At 43.9% G+C, this 9,173-nt stretch overlaps 1 long non-coding RNA gene across 1 annotated transcript; it reads left to right on the forward strand.

The window, feature by feature from the left end:
• Positions 1-1,014: 1,014 nt before the first annotated feature.
• LOC144367424 (uncharacterized) lies at positions 1,015-8,898 on the forward strand. The gene is made up of 2 exons (XR_013426787.1): positions 1,015-1,125; positions 7,067-8,898. It is a non-coding gene; the product is annotated as an uncharacterized LOC144367424 (long non-coding RNA).
• The last annotated feature ends 275 nt before the right edge of the window (positions 8,899-9,173 follow it).

Here is a 9,173-nt window from a genome sequence, read left to right on the forward strand (position 1 = left end):
TTCTCCTCTGGATCCATAACGGCCCTCGGAATCATCTGCACCCAGATCCGTCCAGAGCAGCAAGGAAACCTTCGCCCCTGTCATCCCTGACCCCTGAAGGGCCATAGCTGCGCAATCCCAGCGGGTGCAGGTAGTGGGTGCAGGAACCATAGCGGGAAGTTATGGCGTGAAGCAGGACAGGGTTTACTGGCTTCAGGATGGGGTCGGGTTGCTGGCAGGACGAGCTGCGCTGCCTTAGGTGCTCCGAGGGTACATCTGTAAGGCCACCGTGTGCTGGGGAGGAGGGGACACTGTCCTCCTGTCCTCCATGAGACTTCTGCCTCTCTCCTCCGTTCTTGCTCCTTCTCCCTTCTTCCTCGGGAGCTCCAGTGTCTCCCAGTGTGCGACAGCCTCCCTCTGCACCTCAGTTCTTTTGACTGACTCCCGCTGAGGCCTGTCCTTGCAGAGTTATGCAGCTTAGTGAAGGAAAAGTCTCTTTCTGCCTCCTTTGATGGAGGAAGACATTGGGTCTGAGATGGGAGTGGTTCTCCAAGGTCTCTGGTTGGTTTGTGGGCCAGTATGCCTTCCCCTGTATTACATTTAAGTCACAGTAAGTTTCTTAATAAAATACCCCTTTCTGGCTGGGACTGTGGCTCAGTGGCAGAGCTGCTTGCCTCCTAAGTATGAGGCACTGGGTTCGGAGCCTCAGCACCACATAAAAATAAATAAACAAAATAAAGGCATTTTGTCTATCTACAACTAAAAGAAATATTTTAAAAAATACTCCTTTCACCAGAGCCAAAGTTTCTATAATTAGAAAACAGATGAGTGCTGTAGAGCAGAATTCCTTTTTTAGCTGACATTTAAATGATGGCAGATGTTTTCATTTGGATTTGAAGTTCATTCACCATGAGACTCACACCCACTTGTTCACCGCTACAAACATGTGGGTGGGGAAGACCTAATGGGACAGCCTCCCAGGAGGTGTCCTGGGAAGTTTCTGGGTAGGTTTTAATGCAGTAGATCCCTGCCAGGGCAGGCCAGATGACTCATAACCACACTGCTTGCATTTTCAATCCCCAGGTCTGCACCTGCTTCCACATCTTCCATGTTTTCCAAGAGCAGCAGAGAATGAGTAAATCCCTGGTGAGTTTTTCTATTCATGTGTTTATTCTCTACTTTTGCTTACAATATTCCTTAGGAGGCAAATAAATAGTCTAAAATATGTTCAAAACAGTATAGTGATCAACAACCAATGACTTTGTCCTGTTCATGTGTGTAGACAGCATGATCCTTAAAGCATCCCTAAAACCAGAGTACATGTGTGTCTCCTATTTTTTGGCATTCAGAGCAAGTAATTATTAATATAATACATTCCTTGACTTACATTGACCGTAAGTGGGAATGTTCCTTTCTTTTGGATTTTAAATATTTCTTTGATGTGATTAGGAATAGCCTTCCTAAATAACAACCAACAAGCCACTGCCACCGATACCTTAACTTGTGCATCCTCTGGGTAGACAGCATAATGCCCAGGAAGGACTCAGCACCCATGATCTTTGTGGTGACTAAAACATTGATTTTGTTGCTCTGTGCAAGGATAAGGCCTGGGTTAGCTGGAGGAATGGCCTCTCTTAAGTGAGTCTAAGAGGTTCTTTCTGCAGGTTGGTCTGGCTTGCACAGCAGACAGTGCAGTAGAAATCCCTGGCAGAGGTGTCCTCATTTCCCATTCCCATTTTATCCTGCCTCCCACGGTCTCCATTCTGTGCCTACCACTTCCCTCATCCTGTTCTGGTGAAGGTTGCCCGTGACCTAATGTACACTGAGTATTTCTAACATGCACACCCAGGGCTAATTGCCCATTGTTGTCTTAGACACTCTGCAGTCTCCCCTGTAATTTTCTGTCCCATATTTGTCTTGTTGCCCTCTTTGTGAATATGAGGAGTTCTTTTGCCGTTAGCTCACGACCCTCCTTATTCCTGTCTGATCTCACTGTCCTGTGCTTTTAACCCCAAGTCTATGTCAATCCTCCATGGGGATCAGATGCCTTTGTCCAGCCAGCTACTGAGCCTCTCCCTGGGGTATGTCCAGAGGACACCTCAAGCTAATAAATACAATAGATCCCAAATCGTTTTTGTTGGTCTGTCTATGCCTTCTGCTCTTGCCCCTATTTGTTCATTGAGGCAGCCTATGAGCCTGTCCAGAAAAGTGGGATCCTTCTAAGCTCCTCCATTTGCTGTTGTCACAGGCAGTTGCTAAAGTTTGCTGGTGTTATATTCAAAGTTATCCTTTCCCCTTACTCTCTCCTTGTTACCATTATTACAGTTTTGGGGGATGATTTTGTTTCTTTGGACTCCTGCAGAAACTCCCATTCTCTACTACTTCTTTCCTTCACTGGCTCAAGTGCATTGTCTGCCTTGAGTATTTCTCCTAAAACCATAATTTGATCATGCTGCCCCCATGTGGAAAGCACTTCAGAGGCTCCCTGAGTGACCAAGAAAACTAGGTTATAATTAAACTGGGAGTGGGAGATGGTGAAAAATCAAATTTAAGAAAAAGCCAGAATTGGGTTTTAGCCATTTTGAATCGGCGATGTTAGCATGAGGTAAAGCAGAGATAGCAAGAGGGCAAGGCTTGTGTTGGGACTTCAGTGGACAGCCTGCACTGGAAGTCAGCATGGAAAGCTGTGTTGGGTAAGGGGGTGAGCCCAGGACTCTTCCATGTGCAAAGTGCTACAGAAGGTAAGACTGGGTGGGGCTGGTAGTGAGGCCAGAATGAGGACCAGAGGCATGAAGATTCAGGAGCTAAGGAAATGAAAAGATCTGGGGGTTGGAGGAGGAACTGTATCAAATGCTATTCATAGTCAAGCCCAAGAACAGAACTGGCCATGGGATTCAGTCCTGGGACTCCTTGAGGATTTGTTTAGCTGGATCTGGAGAGGTTTAAAAGAGAGTGAAAGAATTGGATTTCATCTGTGTACAAATTTTTAAACAAATGTTGACCCAATGGGAAAAGAAGAATTAGTCAGTAGATGTGGAGGGAGTTAAGGTCAAAAGAGGATTGTTTTGTTTTGATGGGAGGAATAAGATTGGAGATGAGCCCGGGGAGAAGGAAAATCTTTGACTTACTTGTGTTTTATTTGCTGTACTAATTTGGAAAGTGATAAGCTAGGAATAGACACCACTGATAAGTGTGGTATTCACAAAACTGTGTTAAGTGCTTTCCACGGAGCTCCTACTTCCTGCTGATGGTATAGTATATGATTGGGACCATCATCATCTTATTGTAGAGGTGATGATACTAAAAGGAAGCAGTTATAGTGCTGGTGGGAGTTTTTGTGAATTCAGAAGATGCACACTAAAAATCAGTTTCCAGGTGAGCTAGCTGTCCCTTCTCAGGACAGTGTTTCTCCTTTCCTGGAATGTGTTAATGTGGAGAAAAGAAATTCAGGGTTGCCTGCTGGAAATTGGGAACAACCAAGTCATGCTATTGCTGATACCTCTTGTAGCAGGCTGTGGACTTTCCTGAAATGAAATCTATAAGTAGAACATGTGTCACCTGGCTTGCTTATTACTTTGGTGATGTGGTCAATACTGCAGAGTGATAGCAATTGGATTTCAGGCATGCTGAACTTGAGATCTGGGACATGTCAGCCTGGACTTGAGGACAGTTCTGGGATGGCATGAGTGGTCTTGGAAACCCAGAGGTTGCAGCTAGTGTCTGAAGTGTGGGCAGTATAGTGAGGCCTGTGGCCTCAATCTGTAGCACTTCACCTCAGTGCAGTTTATCGGCATCAGAATTGCTTTGCATAGTGTCCATCTGGTTTATTGTTGTTGCTGGTTGTTCTTATTAGAGACTGAACCCAGAGGTGCTCTGCCACTGAGTCATACCCCTAGCCCTCTTTATTTTTTGAGACAAGGACTCAGTAAGTTGCTGACGCTGTCCTTGAACTTCCAATTCCACTGCCTCAGACTTCCAAACCACTGTGATTACAAGCTTGCGTCACCACACCCAACAACAGTGCCTGTTTTCAGTGGCTTCTCTCTTCAGGCAACTTTTCCCTCTTCAATTGCTCCACTCCCTCAACCACCATCCCCCTCTTTAATGTATCCATCTAATTTTAAGCTCCAAATGTCATCCTTACAAGCCCCGCAGCATTGTTCTCTCTCTCTCTCTAACCCATTCACATCTCATCGCTGGCTCTGTTGCCACCTCTCTTTAGCTTTGTTTTACTTCTGGATGATACGTTGCTTCACCTGCTTCTTTCCCCAACTGCTCCCACATTCCCTGGTGCTCCCATCTCCCAAGATGTCTTTCTACAGTTGTTGTGACTGCACTAGTATCTCTTCCCTCTCCGTGCCTATCTGTTTAGAGCGTTAGTTCTTCCTCTCACCTCATTCTTCTTAGAACCTGCTCCATTCCCTTCATTTTCCTTTGTGTGTTTCTATTTCCTCACAACCTTCTGTTATGTAAAACTGGAATTAGAGGTTGTGGAAAAGACTCTAATAATGACTCAACTAACAAACTCTATCTTCCCCTGTGTGTCCCCGTCCTTGGACCATTACCAGGAAGGCATCCTCCTGCGAGACACTTCTCCTTGATTTCAGATTTAGGATTTTTACACAGTTCCCTTAGAATTTTCTTTCTTGGGGCTGGGGATGTGGCTCAAGTGGCAGCGCTCTCCCCTGGCATGGGTGTGGCCCGGGTTCGATCCTCAACACCACATACAAACAAAGATGTTGTGTCTGCTGAAAACTAAAATGTAAATAAAATATTTTTTATAAAAAGAATTTTCTTTCTTCTTTGCACTCCTCCTGAGTTGCCTTCCTATATTTCCTGCTTCTAATCTCCAGCTTAAGATATGCCACCTTCTCTATTGTTTTCCAACATGAAAAGTACTTGAAGATTTTTTTTTTCCACAAGAAATAAATTTGGTCAATTACCTGGAACCCTGTGATATAACAGTGTCATTTGACAGCAAAGAAGCAATCTAGACTGACATGATCCCATACATCATAAAAGTGCAAAGACATTCATCTTTATTAATTTTCCCCAAGAAATATGCTATGTTCTTTCAAAGCACATACCACATGAACTTTTTTTTTTTGGGGGGGGGTGGTGCTGGGGATTGAACCCAAAGCCTTGTGCATGCAAGGCAAGCACTCTACCAACTGAGCTATATCTCCAGCCCAGCACATGAATTGTTAAAATACACACTCTCTTTTTTTAAAAAAAAATATATATTTAGTTAGTTGTAGATGGACACAATATCTTTATTTATTCATTTTTATGTGGTGCTGAGGATCAAACCCAGGGCCTCACACATGCAAGGCAGGTGCTCTACCACTGAGCTGCAGCTCCAGCCCCTACACCCTCTTTAAAATGACAGATGTATGGGCTGGGGATGTGGCTCAAGCAGTAGCACACTTGCCTGGCATACGTGCGGCCCGGGTTCGATCCTCAGCACCACATACAAACAAAGATGTTGTGTCTGCCAAAAACTAAAATAAATAAATATTAAAATTCTCTCTCTCTCTCTCTCTTAAAAAAAACTTAAAATGACAGATGTGTCAAGGGTCAAGGCACATTAAAGAATGGCAGCTCAATGTTCACAACTCAATAATGAGGACTAAACATTAACATTTATATTATTCAGAATTTGGGGTATTACCACTGATCTGGAAACATAGTAGATACGTAAGTATGATAGCCGAAAAGATGAAAACCTCTCTTAAAAGTGAAAATATCTATGTACCTATAAAAAAACTCTTAACACCCATTAGAAAATTTATTAGGAACAGCATGTTTTCAAAATTAACAACTGTCTCAAGACTATTAAAAGACAGTAATAATTTTATGGCCATCTTGTTCAAAATAAAACAATGAAATTCATGATATGTAGTAAAATTATCTACGCTAGTCCTCTGGTTCAAATGTTTTGAAAGTAATTCCATTTCATTCTTAGTCACTACATGACACCCTCAAATGGTCCAATACCTTGGCACCTAAATATATATAAAAAAGGACCTTGATATCAATACCACAGGGGAAAAGCTGAATTCAGGACACTAAAATTTAGGGATGTCTGAGGAATGAATGGAACGAGAAAGAACCCTGGTTTCTCATCATTCCTTCATGGACTCGTGTACCCCCAGCTCCCATGAGCATGATACAGTAACTATGTGGCTCTGGGTGATCCTGGATTATCTGTCCAAGAGGCCCCTCTTCCTCATGACTCTCTCAGTGTCCCCTGAGATATCCTGCTGAAAATGCACCAAATTCCTCATCCAATGATCTGGAAGAAAGAGGAGAGGTTGTTTGACTTCATGGATGCAATTCTCAGACATGAAGGTGAGTAAGTTCTAACTAGAGCTTAGACCAATTTAGAATCCCAATTTTATCTCAACCTTTATTCTTGACACCCTGAACCATCATTTTCAGTTCCATTTTTTTTAGTTGTAGATGGACACAGTATGTTTATTTTATTCTTATGTGGTGCTGAGGATCAAACCCAGTACCTCACAAATGCCAGGCAAGTGCTCTGTCACTGAGCCACAACCCCAGCTCTCATTTTTGGTTCTGATCCTCAGACTTTATTGACCCCCTACTCCAAAAATCATTTCATACACCCAAGGTCAGGCCCAGAATTCTGCTTCATAGCAAGGCCTTGAGGTGATTCTGCTGGTAGAGCAGAGCACAGCTAGAAAATAGCACTCTGGAGTTAATTCACACTGTGGTCCCTGCCAGTTACTTCATCAGAATTAACCATGACACAGACATCACTAACATATCAGCATCATGACCCAGGAGCCCAGGTGCCTGATCCCTACCCTAACCCCCAACTGTCTCCCCATACGCCTGCTCCTGTTTAGTGTAAAAAGCACTGGAAGGAACTAACTGAGGTCTCCCTGCCTACCAGCCTGGTGAAGACCTCACGGTGCTCTGGTAGCACTGAGTACACACGCTGTCTCTTCAGCTTCCTCTTCAGCCCACAGTGTCTCCACAACCCAGAGGTGCTTAGGCTCAAGGTCCAGATCCTCTAGATCCTCCTCAGAATCTGATGACCACTTCCTCTTCTTCTGGCCAGAGCACTGAAGTTGAAGCCCAAGTTCTACCCTCTGTATGGAGTCAGAAAACTTGGACAGATCCACTTCCAGCTTCTCTGGATCTGATGACTGCTTCTATTTCCACTTCATGTTAGAGGACTGGTTCTGAAGACTGGGATCTACCCCGTCAGTGGAGTCACAAAACTGACAACTCCACTTCCACCTCCTCCTCAGAATCAGATGACGACTCCTCTTTCCTCTTTTGGACAGAGGACAGTATGAAGGCTGGGAGTCCTACCTTCCAGGTCAAGTCAAAACCCTGACAATTTCCACCTCCACTTCTGAATCTGAAGACGACACCTCTTTTAGAAGACAGTCTGAATCCTGGGTTCTACACTCTGGGTCAAGTCAGAAAACTCTGGCAGATCTATTCATCTTCTTTGAATCCAGGGGTCACCCATTTGCTTCTTCTGGCAGGATGACTAAGGCGGCAGGTGAGGCTGAGTAAAGAAACCCAAGTAAAGGTGCTGTTCAGAATTCAGCCTTTCACCACTAAGCCCAGTGCACCACCAGAAAACCTAAACCAGTCAACTCTTCCTTTCTCCTCAGCCATTTTACCTTTGCAGATAACCATCTGCCCCTGATTTGCCTTTCCATGGTCCCGTCTCCCCGTTTTTAAAAATTTATCCTCATTATACAAACTTTCTCTTTTGGGGGGAGTGACCCTGCTTACATCCCCTCTATCCCTTTCCTCTGTTTGGATCATATCTCCAAACCCAGTTCCTCTCTCCGCAGATTGACCTTCCACGTGGACTTCTTTGACCCACATCCTGTCCTGTCCTCCTTCAAAACTGGGCTTCCTTAGTCCACCTTTCCTGACTTCTCTATCCTTTCTTCCATGCCAGTCACAGTCTCAAATCTGTTCTCGCTCCAGCTCCTTCATCGGATGGTCCTGTAACTTTCTCATCCACCACTACCTTCAGGCAGTACCCTGAGGTGCTAGGCTGGGAATTCTGGTCCTCAGGTTTAGCAGACAGTTGACAAGTGGTCGTGAGTTCTCCCAAACTTGCTTCTCTTCCACAAAACCTAGACTCTGATCTGTGCAAACCCTTCTGCAATCTGGTTGAACATGCGCCTCTCCAGATAGGGGAGAAATCAGCAGTGATCAGTCCTGAGGAGAAACTGGTCCCATGAGTGCCAAGGGCTCCTGGAGTCTGTCCCTTCCTCTCTGCACATTACCATTTCAGAGCTCAGTCTGGCCAAGAAGGAGAAGAATATCAAGGAAACTTAGGGAGAATAGAAATGATAAGTCCTCTCAAGAGGAAGATAATAAATATACACAAAAGACCAGGTACATTGAATTGTCAGCTGAAAAAATGAAAACCCGTGGTTTTCAAAGCTATTCTGCTAAATGTCACTGGCCTTTAATGTCTTCAGGAATCTGTCCTGAGGACATATCCTAAGCCATCCTTGAGTTTGGGAGACATTTTGAGGATCTATAATACAAAACTTCATGTGCTCACACACTCTTCACATGGTGTCTATAATTTGGGGAGTTTATATGTCAACTAAAAGTCTGCCTCTCAATTCCAATTAATCTCACTTGCTTAGCAAATTTGGGATTCCCAGCATGGGTCGTGACACACATATTTCACTACCACTATGTACCTTAAAGAAAAATGTCACATATAGAAAACAACAACAACAGGAAAGTTCTGTAATTCCAGACATTGTTTTCTCCTGGTACCTGAAGGAACTGGTGAGTTGCTCACCAACCTCCTAACTTAGGCCTCTGCTTTCTACCTTTGTAACTGAGTCATGCTTTGTCTCTCTCTCACCAAAATTTGTGAATAAATATATATTCAAAACAAAACATGTGACCATTGTGAAGTGTAGAATTCAGCAGCATTAAGTACAACCTTGTATCTCTTGTGAGGGAGGTTTTTTTCCCAGATGTGTTTAGTTGATTTCATCATTGTGCATACAGTGTGCTGTGATATCACTGTGGAATATCATGTGATGGAGCCCTTTCATATATGTGATATATTGGTCCATCACTGGCTAAAATTTTGTCATGTGAAGCGTGACTGTTGGTTTTCCTTGTGCAGTCACTACCACATTCCTATCTCTAGAGCTTTTTTTTTTAAT

Source organism: Ictidomys tridecemlineatus, chromosome 10 (assembly GCF_052094955.1).
Source record: "Ictidomys tridecemlineatus isolate mIctTri1 chromosome 10, mIctTri1.hap1, whole genome shotgun sequence".
Lineage (NCBI taxonomy): Eukaryota > Metazoa > Chordata > Mammalia > Rodentia > Sciuridae > Ictidomys > Ictidomys tridecemlineatus.